This window comes from Salmo trutta, chromosome 5 (assembly GCF_901001165.1).
Source record: "Salmo trutta chromosome 5, fSalTru1.1, whole genome shotgun sequence".
Taxonomy (NCBI): Eukaryota; Metazoa; Chordata; class Actinopteri; order Salmoniformes; family Salmonidae; genus Salmo; species Salmo trutta.
This window is the reverse complement of record NC_042961.1, coordinates 45,419,956-45,436,994: the sequence shown is the minus strand read 5'-3', so window position 1 is coordinate 45,436,994 and position 17,039 is coordinate 45,419,956. Positions and strand designations below refer to the sequence as shown.

Genomic DNA, 17,039 nt, shown 5'->3' with positions numbered 1-17,039 from the left:
GAAAGAGATGGATTGCGGGAGAGAGAAAGGGAGAGATGCAAACTATAGGGGGCAGCAAACAGTAGGCTCAACTACTCAGAGGTTTGTACATTACGATAGGGACAATGAATTGGAATGTCTCTTCAATATACAAAGTTCAACCATATTCGTAGTTACAAAACAACATTAATATTGGACTACACCAGTAGATGATTTTACAATATCATTAACATGAGAATGCAGAATGATCGTTACCTATTTTATACAGAACAATAATGATGTAAAGCCATTCCCATAACAATAGGTGTATGTACGTGTAGCATCGATGACCTTGCACTGTCCCTTACTTCAATGGATACGACACCCTGTTTGTTTGTGCAGAACTCACACCGCTCCCCAAACGTCAAACCTCATGTTTACTCTCTCAAACACTCTCCCGTCAATTTTCCCTCCCCCCTCTCCCCCTGCCCCCTCCATAGAAGGGCATCGGGGGTGTGAAATTGATGAAGGTGCGATTGTGAAAATGTCATTGGGGAATCAGCCAGCAGGCGCTCCACTTTGTTCTGTTTGTGTGTGTGTGTGTGTGTGTGTGTGTGTGTGTGTGTGTGTGTGTGTGGGGTGGGGGGGGGGTGACGGATCGGGCCGGCAAAAGCACCTTTTCATGAACACTGAAGTGTAAAATGGAAGGCTCGGGCAGACACAATGACCGTGATCAATCGGCTACGCCGAGAGAGTTCTGGTAAATGCCTGTAGTCGCACGGTGAGAGGTGATGTCCACACAGAGAGGAGAGAGAGAGAGAGAGTGCATGGGAGCGTCACATTGTGTTACCGTGTCAGCTTTCAGGAGGGCAAGAGGGATGGGTACAGAGACTAGAGTGGGGGAGAGGTAAGGTGAGCAAGAGAGACAAAGAGAGGATTTGAGATAGAGAGAATTTATAGGAGAGAGAAAGTGAGTCAGAGAAGTTAGTAAGAGGCAGGAGTCGAGAGAGAGAAGTGATGGGGAGAAAATTAGGAAGATGAGGGAGGAATAGATAGGCAGGGGAAGATAGAGGGGTTGGAGATGGAAAGAGAAAAGGTAAGTTAGAGAGAGAGAGAGAGAGAGGGGTTGGAGATGGAAAGAGAAAAGGTAAGTTAGAGAGAGGGTGGTTGGAGATGGAAAGAAAAAAGGTAAGTTAGAGAGAGAGAGGGGGGGTTGGAGATGGAAAGAGAAAAGGTAAGTTAGAGAGAGAGAGAGAGAGAGAGAGAGGGGTTGGAGATGGAAAGAGAGAAGGTAAGTTAGAGAGAGAGAGAGGGGTTGGAGATGGAAAGAAAAAAGGTAAGTTAGAGAGAGAGAGAGGGGTTGGAGATGGAAAGAGAGAAGGTAAGTTAGAGAGAGAGAGAGGGGTTGGAGATGGAAAGAGAAAAGGTAAGTTAGAGAGAGGGGTTGGAGATGGAAAGAGAGAAGGTAAGTTAGAGAGAGAGAGGGGTTGGAGATGGAAAGAGAGAAGGTAAGTTAGAGAGAGAGAGAGGGGTTGGAGATGGAAAGAGAAAAGGTAAGTTAGAGAGAGAGAGGGGTTGGAGATGGAAAGAGAGAAGGTAAGTTAGAGAGAGAGAGAGGGGTTGGAGATGGAAAGAGAGAAGGTAAGTTAGAGAGAGAGAGGGGTTGGAGATGGAAAGAGAGAAGGTAAGTTAGAGAGAGAGAGGGGTTGGAGATGGAAAGAGAGAAGGTAAGTTAGAGAGAGAGAGGGGTTGGAGATGGAAAGAGAGAAGGTAAGTTAGAGAGAGAGAGGGGTTGGAGATGGAAAGAGAGAAGGTAAGTTAGAGAGAGGGGATGGAGATGGAAAGAGAAAAGGTAAGTTAGAGAGAGAGGGGGGTTGGAGATGGAAGATGATTGTGGGGAAGACATGGGTTGGAGAGGAAGTGAGTGACGAAAGAGTGCAGAAGACAAAGGAATACTGTAAGTAGATTGAGGAAGATAGTATCATAATTATTGCTTCAGAACCGCCATAGACCCAGCCTACACATACTGTAGCCCTTCACCAGGCCCTCCCAAACAACACTCTCTCATTCATCTACTCTCTCATCCACACCCCCATTCCCCTATTCCCCCTCTCTATTCCAATTGCGTCTTCACAGAGTTTCCTTGCCGACCTCTCAGACACACACACACACACACACACACACACACACACACGGACCCTGACACAACTTCACACACGCATGCACACACACACACCAACGCAAACACACACAGAGCCTGACACAGTCTCACACACATGCAAACACACACATATCTATACCAACACATCAACAGATGCGGATCTGCACCGTTTCCTCAGTCCGCTGAATTCTTTCCTGGAACTTGACTCTCTCTCTTTCTCTTTCTCTCTCTCCATAGTCTCTCTCCCTCTCCTGTCAAAGAGAGGACAATATTCTCCACTAGCAGACAGGAACTGTCAGAACACTCACACTGAACGGCCGTGGCGCACCACGCTTCCACGTTAACCCAATTCAGCTCTAATGGAATCTGATTGCCTTTCAAGCCCATTATGACATTCTGAATCCACGTTAAATCCCGAACGGAGCTAGGAGCTCTTTCAGTGTCGGTGTGATGGAGCTTTTGTAATAAGGCAGTGTCTAATAATGATGACTCTGCATACTTTACTGTAAGGAGCAGGTTACTGACTTTGAGCATACAGTTCCAGTCAAAAGTTTGGACACACCTACTTATTCCAGGGTTTTTCTTTATTTTTACTATTTTCTACATTGTAGAATAATAGTGAAGACATCAAAACTATGAAATAACACATATGGAATCATGTAGTAACCAAAAAAGTGTTTAACAAATTATTCAAAGTAGCCACCTTTTGCTTTGATGACAGCTTTGCACTCTCAACCAGCTTCATGAGGTAGTCACCTGGAATGCATTTCAATTAACAGGTTTGCTTTTTTAGAAGTTAATTTGTGGAATTTCTTTCCTTCTTAATGCGTTTGAGACAATCAGTTTTGTTGTGACAAGGTAGAGGTGGTATACAGAAGACAGCCCTATTTGGTAAAATACCAAGTCCATATTATGGCAAGAACAGCTCAAATAATCAAAGAGAAACGACAGTCCATCATTACTTTAAGACATGAAGGTCAGTCAATACGGAACATTTCAAGAACTTTGAACGTTTCTTCAAGTGCAGTCGCAAAAACCATCAAGCGCTACGATGAAACTGGCTCTCATGAGGACTGCCACAGGAAAGGAAGACCCCGAGTTACCTCTGATGCAGAGGATAAGTTCATTAGAGTTACCAGCCTCAGAATTTGCAGCCCAAATAAATGCTTCACAGAGTTCAAGTAACAGACACATCTCAACATCAACTGTTCAGAGGAGACTGTGTGAATCAGGCCTTCATGGTCAAATTGCTGCAAAAAACACTACTAAATGACACCAATAATAGTAAGAGACTTGCTTGGGCCAAGAAACACGAGCAATGGACATCAAACTGGTGGAAATCTGTCTTTTGGTCTAATGGGTCCAAATTTGAGATTTTTGCTTCCAACCGCCGTGTCTTTGTGAGACACAGGGTAGGTGAACGGATAATCTCCGCATATGTGGTTCCCACCGTGAAGCATGGTGGAGGAGGTGTGATGGTGTGGGGGAGCTTTACTGGTGACACTGTCTATTATTTATTTAGAATTATAGGCACACTTAACCTGCATGGCTACCACTGCATTCTGCAACGATACGCCATCCCATCTGGTTTGCACTTAGTCCCACTATCATTTGTTTTTCAACAGGACATTGACCCAACACACCTCCAGGCTGTGTAAGAGCTATTTGACCAAGAAGGAGAGTGATGAGTTCTGCATCAGATGACCTGGCCTCCACAATCACTGACCTCAACCCAATGGTTTGGGTTTGGGATGAGTTGGACCGCAGAGTGAAGGAAAAGCAGCCAACAAGTGCTCAGCATATGTGAGAACTCCTTCAAGACTTTTGGAAAAGCATTCCAGGTGAAGCTGGTTAAGAGAATGCCAAGAGTGTGCAAAGCTGTCATCGAGGCAAAGGGTGGCTACTTTGAAGAATCTCAAATATTAAATATATGGTGATTTGTTTAACACTTTTTTGGTTACTACATATTCCATGTGTTATTTCATAGTTTTGATGTCTTCGCTATTATTCTACAAATTAGAAAATTGTAAAAATAAAGAAAACCCTTGAGTGAGTAGGTGTGACCAATATTTTGACTGGTACTGTATGTCTCGGGCGGGAAGAGGTCACCACAAATGCATGGCCGGAGGAGATGAGTAGTTACTCACATGTAAACGTAGAATGGGTTAGTAGAACACAACCAAGTTCATATACATTAGAACTAGCACAGCTGGAACAAATAAGTAGTCTTTCTATCTGGTTCAAATTCAATACAGTGTCATACAGTGTTCCAGTACAGTTGGGGGCATGGCTATAAAAAGTCATTTTAAAACAATATTACTGATTGTGTAAGATTTTACGATACAGCTGCTTGGCTTAATGTCAATATATCTACTTCCGAACTCAACCCAAATGAAACTTAATCATCGCAATCAATCTTTTTTGAGGTTCAAGGGCAAACTTTGCGACAGCTCCAAAGTCTCATAATCCCCTCCTGTGTTTTTTTTGGTATCATGAACTCAGCAACCATTAAGTGCTCTAATCTCCACAAACTATTAATTGACCGTGAAAGTAAGACTATACGCTTCGCCATCCATCATCGGTCACTGACACGTTCTGAGACATTCTGAGAAAAGAGACATATTGGGTATCTTGGCTGAGAATTGGGGGGGGGGGGTAGTGTTGTCTGTGATATCACCTAGGGGGTTGGTTTGGTTTTCGCCTTCTGCACTTTGCCGAATCATCGTACTTCGTGACTAACTCTCCTGCACTAACTCTATGCACACAAACTGGACTCTATCCACACACTCACACATACTTACACTGACACCCCAACACACACACACACACACACACACACACACACTGGACTCTACCCACACACTCACACATACTTGCACTGACACCCCAACACACACACACACACACACACTGGACTCTACCCACACACTCACACATACTTACACTGACACCCCAACACACACACACACACACACACACACACACACACACACACACACACACACACACACACACACACACACACACACACACACACACACACACACTGGACTCTACCCACACACTCACACATACTTACACTGACACCCCAACACACACACCCACACACACACACACACACACACACACACACACACACACACACACACACACACACACACACACACACACACACACACACACACACACTGGACTCTACCCACACACTCACACATACTTACACTGACACCCCAACACACACACCCACACACACACACACACACACACCACACACACACACACACACTGGACTCTACCCACACACTCACACATACTTACACTGACACCCCAACACACACACATAACATGCGCACACATGCCTACTGACGCCACACACACACTCATACTCACAGAAATTCAAATACACAAACACACACTTTCACACTAACGACATACTCTACTGTCTATTATCTATCCTGTTGCCTAGTCACTTTTTTTGTCTTTATCTTTAACTCTGTATTGTTGTGAAGGACCCAGTAAGCATTCCACTGCTAGTTTACACCTGCTGTTTACGAAGCATGTGACAAATAAATGTGATTTGATTTGGCCAGTGGCCATTAACAAGTAAATCTCGTCCGTCGTCTCGACATGACAGATTAGATATATCCGCTTAGGAGATGGTTATCTGAAGAGTGAGAGACGATAGCTTGACGGGGGTGAAATGAATTGTACGATGACTGGTTCACTTGATCGGAATGGTGAGGGTTTTAACGGCGCATTGCGGCGAGGGAAGATTGACTCAGTAATTGGATGAGAGTCTGTTTTGGTGGGGATGCAAGTTCTGTCGCTCCACCCCTAGGTTATGAACGGTGTTGTCCCGAGATGCACAAACAGAGAGCGATGACGCGACGTGGGCTCATCTACAAAGGCACAGCACCTTGGAAAAGGATACACAGGCCTGGTCTGTACCTTAGCTTGATGTATAAGGATAAAATAAAATACAAGTATTGGATATTGTTTTCTCCAAGGTCTCACTCTATGAAGTATGTTAGAACTCCCTGTGTAGACATACTGTACATCATCTGGGGTTGGAATCAATCCATTTGAACTCAATCAATTCAGGTAAATCACTGGAAATTCTACTCTAAAAATAATGGGCAATTCATTCATACTGTACATGTTGAATTGATCCAAAGCCTGATTAAATGCCCAAACTTAATACAAATCAAATCAGTATGTGCTGGTTGGTCTTCGTGGTAAATCCTTGATTGTTTTGCTCAGTAGCTCCTTTAACTCTATATCTAACTATTGTAACAAGGATATCTTTTTTTCTGCACTGGACAAACTGAACTGACACACAACAACAAAGTGGAGTTTTAAGCGGTAGTTTATCTTGCCGTTGAATTAGGAATTAGAATGCTAATTCATTGAATAGGATCTTTATGATTCTTGCTGAGATTAACACTACCCCAGTAAAGGAGAATCGATACATTGATTTGCGACATAACAGCTGTCATATAGTCTGGTTCATGGCTTTGAGAGAGACAGCTGTGGTAGGAGGCTGGTGCCATGCAGGCCCCAGATTGACTTGTACCCTCTGACAAAGTGGCTGTCATTGAGTACATTCTATCCTCACTGTCAGCAGACCCATTATTTTGCAAGCACCAAAACGACAATAACTCAGTTTCAACCAATGAGCTATAGCTGTTCATGTATGATACTTAACTGTCTATAAATTATGTTTATACAACGGGTGTGTCTAATCCTGGATTTTGATTGGTTAATACCACATTCCAGCCGGTGCCTATTCCACAAGTTACCACCGGCTAACTCTATGATGCTGAAATGTACACTACCGTTCAAACGTTTGGGGTCACTTAGAAATGTCCTTGTTTTTTTTTTTAAAGCACATTTCTTTTGTCCATTAAAATAACATCAAATTGATCAGAAATACAGTGTAGACTTTGTTAGTGTTGTAAATGACAATAATAGCTGGAAACAAGAGATTTTAAATGGACTATCTACATAGGCATACAAAGGACTATTATCAGCAACCATCACTCCTGTGTTCCAATGGCACGTTGTGTTAGCTAATCCAAGTTTATCATTTTAAAAGGCTAATTGATCATCAGAAAACCCTTTTGCAATTATGTTAGCACAGCAGAAAACTGTTGTTCTGATTAAAGAATCAATAAAACTGGCCTTCGTTAGACTAATTGAGAATCTGGAGCATCAGCATTTGTGGATTCGATTACAGGCTCAAAATGGCCAGAAACAAATATCTTTCTTCTGAAACTCGTCAGTCTATACTTGTTCTGAGAAATGAAGGCTATTCCATGTGAGAAATTGCCAAGAAACTGAAAATCTCGTACAAATCTGTGTACTACTCCCTTCACAGAACAGCGCAAACTGGCTCGAACCAGAATAGAAAGAGGAGTGGGAGGCCCCGGTGCACAACTGAGCAAGAGGACAAGTACAATAGAGTGTCTAGTTTGAGAAACAAGCCCTCAATTGGCAGATTCATGAAATAGTCCCCCCAAAAGCAGTCTCAACGTCAACAGTGAAGTGGCGACACCGGGATGCTGGCCTTCTAGGCAGAGTTGCAAAGAAAAAGCCATATCTCAGACTGGCCAATAAAAATAAAAGATTAAGATGGGCAAAAGAACACAGACACTGGACAGAGGAACTCTGCCTAGAAGGCCAGCATCCCGGTGTCGCCTCTTCACTGATGACGTTGAGACTGCTGTTTTGCGGGTACTATTTAATGAAGCTGCCAGTTGAGGACTTGTGAAGCGTCTGTTTCGTGCCATTGGAACACAGGAGTGATGGTTGCTGATAATGGGCCTCTGTCCGCCTACGTAGATATTCCATTAAATATCAGCCGTTTCAAGCTACAATAGTCATTTACAACATTAACAATGTATCCACTGTATTTCTGATAAATTTGATGTTATTTTAGCCAAAAATATATGTGCTTTTCTTTCAAAAACAAGGACGTTTCTAAGTGAACCCAAACTTTTGAACGGTAGTGTTTATTTACTCTGTTCCATCTGACTGTGCAATCCACTGTCCCATCAGATCAGCAAGGCAATTTAGATACTAGATCTACACTGTAAAAAGCATCTAGACGTTATTTCCCATTTCTTTTAGACTACCATTTGGTTCAACACCAAAGATTTGTAATAACCTTGCTGTCTAGTCTCACCGACATTTCCAACAGTGTTTTAATTTTGAAATTTGATCTCCAGCTGTCCTATGAAAATGAACGTCTCGGAGTCGGGACGAGACAGACAGGTCTCGCAGCTTTCATCAGCCAGTCGAAATCATGAATCAGCATACTTTTTATGGCTATACAGTGCATTCAGAAAGTATTCAGACACCTTCCCTTTTTCTGCATTTTGTTACATTCCAGCCTTATTCTAAAATGGATTAAATAAAAACACGTAATCATCAGTCTACACACAATACCCCATAATGACAAAGCAAAAACAAGTTTTTAGATTTTTTTGCTAATTTATAAAATATAAAAACCAGTATTCAGTATTTACATAAGTATTCAGACCCTTTGCTATGAGACTCGAAATTGACCTCAGGTGCATCCAGTTTCCATTGATCATCCTTGAGATGTTTCTACAACTTGATTGGAGTCCACCTGTGGTAAATGATTTGGAAAGGCACACACCTGTCTATATAAGGTCAGATCTGGGGAAGGGTGCTAAAACATTTCTGCAACATTGAAGGTCCCCAAGAACACGGAGGCCTCCATTACTCTTAAATGGATGAAGTTTGGAACTACCAAGACTCTTCCTAGAGCTGGCCGCCAGGCCAAACTGAGCAATCGGGGGAGAAGGGCCTTGGTCAGGGAGGTGACCAAGAACCTGATGTCACTCTGACAGAGCTCCAGAGTTCCTCTGTGACGATGGGAGAACCTTACAGAAGGACAACCATCTCTGCAGCACTCCACCAATCAGGCCTTTATGGTAGATTGGCCAGACGGAAGCCACTCCTCAGTAAAAGGCACGACAGCCTGCTTGGAGTTTGCCAAAAGGCACCTAAAGGACTCTAAGACCATGAGAAACAAGATTATCTGGTCTGAAGAAACCAAGATTGAACCATCCCTATGTTGAAGCATGGTGGTGGCAGCATCATGCTGTGGGGATGTTTTTCAGCGACAGGGACTGGGAGACTAGTCAGGATCAAGGGAAAGAAACTGAACTAAGTACAGAGAGATCCTTAATGAAAATCTGCTCCAGAACGTTCAGGACCTCAGACTGGGGCGAAGGTTCACCTTCCAACAGGACAATGACCCTAAGCACACTGCCAAAACAACGCAGGAGTGGCTTCGGGACAAGTCTCTAAATGTCCATAAGTGTCCAAGCCAGAGCCCAGACTTCAACCCGATCAAACATCTCTGGAGAGACCTTCAAATAGCTGTGCAGCGATGCTCCCCCACCAACCTGACAGAGCTGAGAGGATCTGCAGAGAAGAATGGGAGAAACTCTGCAAATACAGATGTGCCAAGGGTGTAGTGTCATACCCAAGAAGACTTGAGTCTGTAATCGCTGCCAAAGGTGCTCCAACAAAGTATTGAGTAAAGGGTCTGAATATTTATGTAAATGTGATATTTTCGAAAAATCAGTTTTCACTTCGTTATTATGGGGTACTGTGTGTAGATTGATGGGGGGGGGAACAATGTAATCCATTTTCGAATAAGGCTGTGATGTGGAAAAAGTCAAGGGGTCTGAATACTTTCCGAATGCACTGTATACGAAGAAATGTCAATAGAAAAACACAAAATGCAACTAGTTTGCTGTCATTCCGGCTTCAGTTTGAAGGGATTGTGTTAGCTTTGTAGTTGGCTATCTCTTCTAAACAGTGGCCTGGCGAGAGAGCAATTGTTCTTCTGGCTGCAGTGTTTGACGTGACTATGTTAGCCAAAGTTGGCTAGCTAGCAAAGAAGGGATAAGAACGTTGCCAGCCATCATGGCAACGGAACATTTATAACGAACAACATAGATTTAGAACAAAAAGACTTAACGACTGGCTCATGTCTCTGGCAACCGAACTGATAGAACAAACGACCAACCGGCTTGGGTAGCGACCCTAGATTTGTGTCAGGACTATATCTCGTGGAAGGATGAAATAGTATGAATACATTTGTCTCGGGCCTAAAAACACCCATTCCAATATCCTCCAAACACCGGCTTCTCGGGTATTATCACTTAAATCAACCCTTTGCAATCCCTTGAAAGGACACCTTATTGTAAAGTGTTGCCAATATGGATGATGTCATTTGGATTGATCAAATCAACAAAACAATATTTTCTGTCTGAAAAAAAAAAATATGTCTATCAGTTCAGATCCGCCTTACCTTAAGCACAAATAATCAATGGCACCAATTTGCATTATAGGACTTGATGGTGTATCCAATAACACATGTCAAAGGGGAATTCGCCACCTCCCATAATTTCTGATATTCAAAAGCTCATCAGTGTTTTTGGGATTAGTCAAGCTCTCCAGAGATTTAGTGTACCACAGTGAGGGTGTTTGTTGTTGTTTGTGTATAATACACAGCCGGTATAATATATGTATTACCCTCAGTCAATATGCAGTTTCTGAGAACACTCTGTGATTCTTGACATAATTAGCGACATTTACATATCATTAGCATTGGTAATGTTTTCGTTATCATACAGTATATGGGGACCCCATAGTGCAGAAATCATCAACTAGATTCAGCCGTGGGACGATTTTTTCTTGAGCAGATGTTCAGGGGGCCGGAACATAATTACTAATAATTTGTAGAATGCAAATTGACCACAAGAAGCCCAAACAGATATAACATTTGACTAAAACATAATCATTTCAAACCTTGCTTACATTTGTATAGATCACATATATCGCTCTGTTAAGCGAGGGAATACTTTGGAAGAGATTTCCAAAATTAAAATCACATGGAGCTGAATCGCTGAGGTTTTTACAGTATTTTATGTTTTTTTTAAACTTCGGTCACCAAATAAATTCACCCGTGGGCTGCCAGTTGGGGAACCCTGCCATAGTGGGTGGAGAGGTTTCCCACTTTATATACTACAATGTAGAGTGCTGAAGCATGTAGCACGTACAAATTGTCTGTCCTCGGTTGCAACACTCACCACCAAGTTCCAAACTGCCTCTGGAAGCAACGTCAGCACAATAACTGTTAGTCAGTAGCTTCATGAAATGGGTTTCCATGGCAGAGTAGCCGCACACAAGCCTAAGATCACCATATGCAATGCCAAGCGTCAACTAGAGTGGTGTAAAGCTTACCAACATTGGACTCTGGAGTAGTGGAAACACGTTCTCCGCAGTGATGAATCACACTCCACCATCTGGCAGTCCGATGGACGAATCTGGGTTTGGCGGATGCCAGGAGAATGCTACGTGCCCCAATGCATAGTGCCAACTGTAAAGTTTGGTGGAGGAGGAATACTGGTCTGGGGCTGTTTTTCATGGTTCAGGCGAAGGGAAATCTTAACGCTATATCATACAATGACATTCTAGACCATTCTGTGCTTCCAACTATGTGGCAACAGTTTATGAGAAGGCCCTTTCCTGTTTCAGCATGACAATGCCCCCATGCACAAAGCAAGGTCCATACTGAAATGGTTTGTCGAGATTGGTGTGAAAGAACTTGACTGGCCTGCACAAAGCCCTGACCTCAACCCCATCAAACACCTTTGAGATGAATTGGAACGCCAACTGCTAGCCAGGCCTAATCGCCCAACATCAGTGCATGACCTCACTAATGCTCTTGTGGCTGAATGGAAGCAAGTCCCACAGCAATGTTCCAACATCTAGTAGAAAGCCTTCCCAGAATAGTGGAGGCTGTTATAGCAGCAAAGGGGGGGACCAACTCCATATCAATGCCCGTGATTTTGCAATGAGATGTTCGACGAGCACGTGTCCGCATACTTTTGTATGTACATACTTTTGTGTAGATGAGTAAACATGACGTATATAGAGCATCAGAATAATGCCTATTGGCACACTATTGAGTCCATGCTAATCTCCTTGTAACAGTGTTCATCTTATGATACTCACCATCTGTTCCAGATGTGGCGTCACCTGTAAAAGATCACTACATTGCCAGACATAATAGGGAACAAACTCGACTTATCTCATGCAAAAGCAGAGAAACACTGTATCATAGCCAAGCATCTGGATTGCCTTCGTCTTGAATCAATCTTATTGAAGGACAGTTGGTTCATGGACTACATGACAAAGTTCACCCATTATAGGTAATGAGTGCTCGAAAGAAATCCCACCCTCGCCCACATTTATCAACAATAGCCTGACGTATTACACTCCCCTAACTGTGCCAAGATTCTTGTTCTTGGCCCAAGAACATAAAAACCACAAGGTTAGACGTAGCATGGGGTTGTAAATCTAATAACTAGTCTCATCCAATTATATTCAAAGAGAGAACAGGCTTGAAAACAGTAGCTAGTCGTATTGCGGCCATATTGTATTTCTGTTATAGCTTGTACTGTAATGTGTCTGAGCATGTGTAGTCACTATGTTTAAGGTGTACATTGCAAGAAATGTCAACAACTATTCAAGAAATGTTGATATTTTCATGTTACATACTTTAAGTATATAAATGCATACACTGCATATCATATTCTGTAGGCTTAAACCCACCAAAACATGTCAAGGACGAATCATTTAATTGTGGCTTTGGCTCAGGTTGAATCGCGTGTTTTTCAAACAATCATTTCAATGACATTCAAACAATTTTACAACATTGCTTTAGTAGGCACAACTGAACTTCACTGTCTAATCAAACCTGTAATTTTCACATAGCCAGAACTGGATAATTGCTAAATCAAAAGTTATTTGAAATGACATATTTCTCAAGTGTGCCCACATTGTTCATTGTTATAAAACCGCCTATTTTATTTAACCAATAAAATATATATTCAGCAACACGCTCCTATATCTAATTTTGCCCTTAAAGTGTAACTCAATAGTATTTGTGTGGATAAATCAACATTACTCAATCAGATACATGTAATGGGGAGTGAGAGAGAGAGACCGAGAGAGATAGAGAGACCGAGAGAGAGGGGAGAGAGAGAGAGAGGGGAGAGAGATAGAGAGACAGAGAGAGAGGGGAGAGAGATAGAGAGACAGAGAGAGAGGGGAAAGAGATAGAGAGACAGAGAGAGTGGGGAGAGAGATAGAGATAGAGAGACAGAGAGAGAGGGGAGAGAGATAGCGAGACAGAGAGAGAGGGGAGAGAGATAGAGAGACAGAGAGAGAGGGGAGAGAGAGAGACCGAGAGAGAGGGGAGAGAGATAGAGAGACAGAGAGAGAGGGGCGAGAGATAGAGAGACAGAGAGAGAGGGGAGAGAGATAGAGAGACCGAGAGAGAGGGGAGAGAGATAGAGAGACCGAGAGAGAGGGGCGAGAGATAGAGAGACAGAGAGAGAGGGGAGAGAGATAGAGAGACAGAGAGAGAGGGGAGAGAGATAGAGAGACAGAGAGAGAGGGGCGAGAGATAGAGAGACAGAGAGAGAGGGGAGAGAGATAGAGAGACAGAGAGTTGGCTGAGACACTGATATACTGAGTGAGGTGGCTCTCTCAATGTTACCATTGTTAGATGCGAGATGTTTGTGCCTGCGGGCTAAGTTGTTCATCAGAAGCTTTGGGTCCCTGCCACAAAAGCAAGTTTTCTCCAAACACCCTCACTCATTCGTCGCCCCAGGACATTGTTTTTCATCCTCTAAATAAGGGCCCGGCATACACTTGACTTTGTTATGGCTTGGTGAACTGCAGAATACAATGCACAATGATATGTTTGCCTCAGTCGATAATACTGCCTTATAAAAAGGTGTAGAGATGAATAACACATAGTGTCATTAGTACAAGTAGTAGAAGTAGTAGCAGAAGGAGCAGTAGCATTAGAAGTAGCAGTAGCATTAGTAGTAGTAATAGTAGTATTACATATAATATGAGTAGTTATTCTTACATTGTTAAAACAATCATTAGTGATTACATTATTGGTTCTTCAAGGGCAAAAGCATTGTCATCAGTAATGTATTGTTATCATTCCTCTTGAACATTTGTTAACTGCATGCAGCTTTTGTAAGTAAATAGTGGAATTCCTCAGATAAAACAAATCCCATGAATTAAATCTGAATGGCCAAAATTCTCTCTCTCTCTCCCTCTCAATTCACAGGCTTTATTGTCATGGGAAACATGTTAACATTGCCAAAGCAAGTGAAGTAGATAATAAACAAAAGTGAAATAAACAATAACATTTAACAGTAAACATTCTACTCACAGAAGTTCCAAAATAATAAATAAATTTCAAAACGTCATACTCTCTCTCTCTTTCCTCCCTCTCTCCCTCCCATGCAAACACACACATTTCTTCTTCGGTTCACACATTTTCACCATCTGGAAACAATCGACCGATTATTTTACCACGCTAGACAAATGTTTCCCTCAAAACTGTTAAGTGTCCCGGTGTCCAAACGTCAACAATACTTTTGGTGGACTGAAGGGGAGAAAGTTGGTCCCGGGGGGAGTTTAGCTGTTCCTGTTGAGTGACGTCACCTTCCCATCCCCTCTCCGTTTCTGTGCCTGAGTCGGGCAGTCTGTGTACGAGTGTCGGCAAGAGAGAACGAGAACGCGTCCCTGCTGCACGGCACACACAGAACTACAGTCTCGACACATAGAATAATGAATACCTAACGCGCACAACGACGGGAAATATACCACGTTTTCATCGCTGGACGTTCTGGTCCAGACGCTCGCTGTTGTGGTTTGCCTCTTGCTTTGAGGAAGATTAATTAAAGAGTAAAAAAAATCAAAGTCAAGGAAAAGAGGCGAAATAAGAGCGGACACAGACTGGAAGCGAAGCGTATATAGAAGTACAGACGGATTATTTATCTAAAACTGCTGTCATTCTGGATGTAATTCGCGACTGTTCTTATACAACTGGAGACCGAGTTCAAAGACTGAATAAAACTATGATAAGGTAAGCTTCTATGGAAATAACCATTCAAATTGGCGAATTTGTGGATGTATGACTTCTCACGCACAGTGTGAGCGGATTGAAGTCGTCGCCACAAGTCTTTCAAATAGTGTGGTGCGTGTTAAGATGCGATTGGTTTGTGGTATTTGTTTACTGTCAAATATAATGGAGCACCAAACTATGTCTGTGCTTAGGCATTTCGTGAGTTATACTTATCGATGAGTTTGTTGTTTGTATTATGTAGGCCTATAGAGTGGAAAAGAAGACTGCAGTTAATTGAGATGGAATTGACTGATAGACCAGTGCCTATTTTGTGAAGGACGAGAGCATCCCATTGAATTAAATGACTCAATATACATGCACATTTAGAACAGGATAACAATAGGTATTTGAATTATTATGTTTATGACTATTCTAGTAGACTAGACGATTTTGAGGATCTGGGTATTCGTTTACTGTATGATAATGTAAATTCTACAGCAGAAGGCTACGGAAATACAGTTAATGTATTGTGTAGTCCTATAGTAGAATAATATCAATTATCGATAGATGATCGGGTTCATAAAACATTCATAAAGTATTTTTATTTGCTCTTCAGATTCGTTTTTTTTCGATTAATCGATGGTCCTCTTTTAAGATTACGATATTGATATCAGAGTTTAATTTGAAAACAACGATGTTTGTGCCATCATGATTTAAAGCCGCATTCCTCGCACTTGGAAGAGACGCGCGTCTTATCTATGTTGTCGCCTATTTTTGGAACACATTTTTGTTTCCCAACGGTTCAAACTAAACTGTCGGACAGAGCGAACTATATCCCTGGGTTTACATGCGTTGAAAAGGGCACACAAATAAAGGCGAAAACGCCTGTCACTAAATCAGGTGAAAGCGAACCTTTTTTTTTCCATGACCATTTTTTTCCAGTAAAACTTGCGAACAACACCTGTGCTCGCTGAGCAAGTTGAGCCACTAGGGGCCTTCATAGCCTACTCTACTCTACAGTAAGACATCGGAATGCAGAGCAGAGAACGGCCAATGGGGTTTAGATGGCCAGTGATGCCAGAGGAAGACAGGCTAAATTCTCTCCCCTTTGCCTTACCAATGCCCCTCAAGAGATGTTCCATGTTGTAAAGCTCCTGTTATCATGGTTGTTGTAGACAACATTTATTTTGAGAATAAATGCTGTGTGCTGGTCTACTGCTGATCTTTTTGGATCAATTATATTCTTAGATTGTGAAGAAAGTCATCACATTTGGGGTTAATTGCTTGTTTTTGTATGCAGTGTATCATTTTTATTACATCTTCTGGGTTTGAGACTTTTCTAGGCAGAGAAAAAGAGTACGTGCATGTATGAAACAGTACATGCAAATGACTTGGCATTTGGTTACGCTACAGTCCATGTCCGTTCAGCTGCGTTATAGCTCAGTACTGGGTTGTGTTGAGTTTGTTGCTCTGAGTGAAATAAAAACCATTAACAGGGGTTGGGGTAGTGAGGTGTTGAAAATGTCTCGTAAGTGCTTTGTAATTGTGTGTGTGCGTATGACTGTGTGTGTGTGTGTGTGTGTGTGTGTGTGTGTGTACACGTCTCTTTACGTGAGCAGCTGTGTGATTGAGCAATCTCCATGCAGTTTGTAGGCCGTAAGCGCTTTCAGAGAGCTCACCCAAGCACCAATACTGTCTTCTATGTTTTACAGTTTCTCAGCTCCAACAATTAGCACTCGCCCAATTTTGACACACAGCAATTAGCGCCCGTCGCTACTTGTTCGCTTTCTAATTTCGCCGTTACGACAGCCTCCCTCCAAAGGAGGGAGACTAAACGAATATACGTTTACGTGGAATAGCCTTGTCGATTTGAGTTGTTCAACCCAAAGAGAGATGAGTTTTGCTGTTTTGAAAGCAGGGTTGAAGCAACAACCTTGTCTG

The 17,039-nt window shown here is 42.5% G+C and overlaps 1 protein-coding gene across 42 annotated transcripts in view; it reads left to right on the top strand.

Annotated features, from left to right (window-relative positions):
• The window catches only part of LOC115194257 (receptor-type tyrosine-protein phosphatase delta), a 393,126-nt gene that overhangs the window by 170,383 nt on the left and 205,704 nt on the right, over nucleotides 1-17,039 (top strand). For 7 of the 42 annotated variants that reach the window (XM_029753829.1, XM_029753826.1, XM_029753825.1 and 4 more), the window contains exon 1: nucleotides 14,712-15,119. The exons of the other annotated variants lie outside the window; for them this stretch is intronic. The gene's annotated coding sequence lies outside the window, so the exon portion shown is untranslated. Of the gene's footprint in view, nucleotides 1-14,711; nucleotides 15,120-17,039 lie in introns of those variants that run through there. 42 annotated transcript variants of the gene reach the window in all.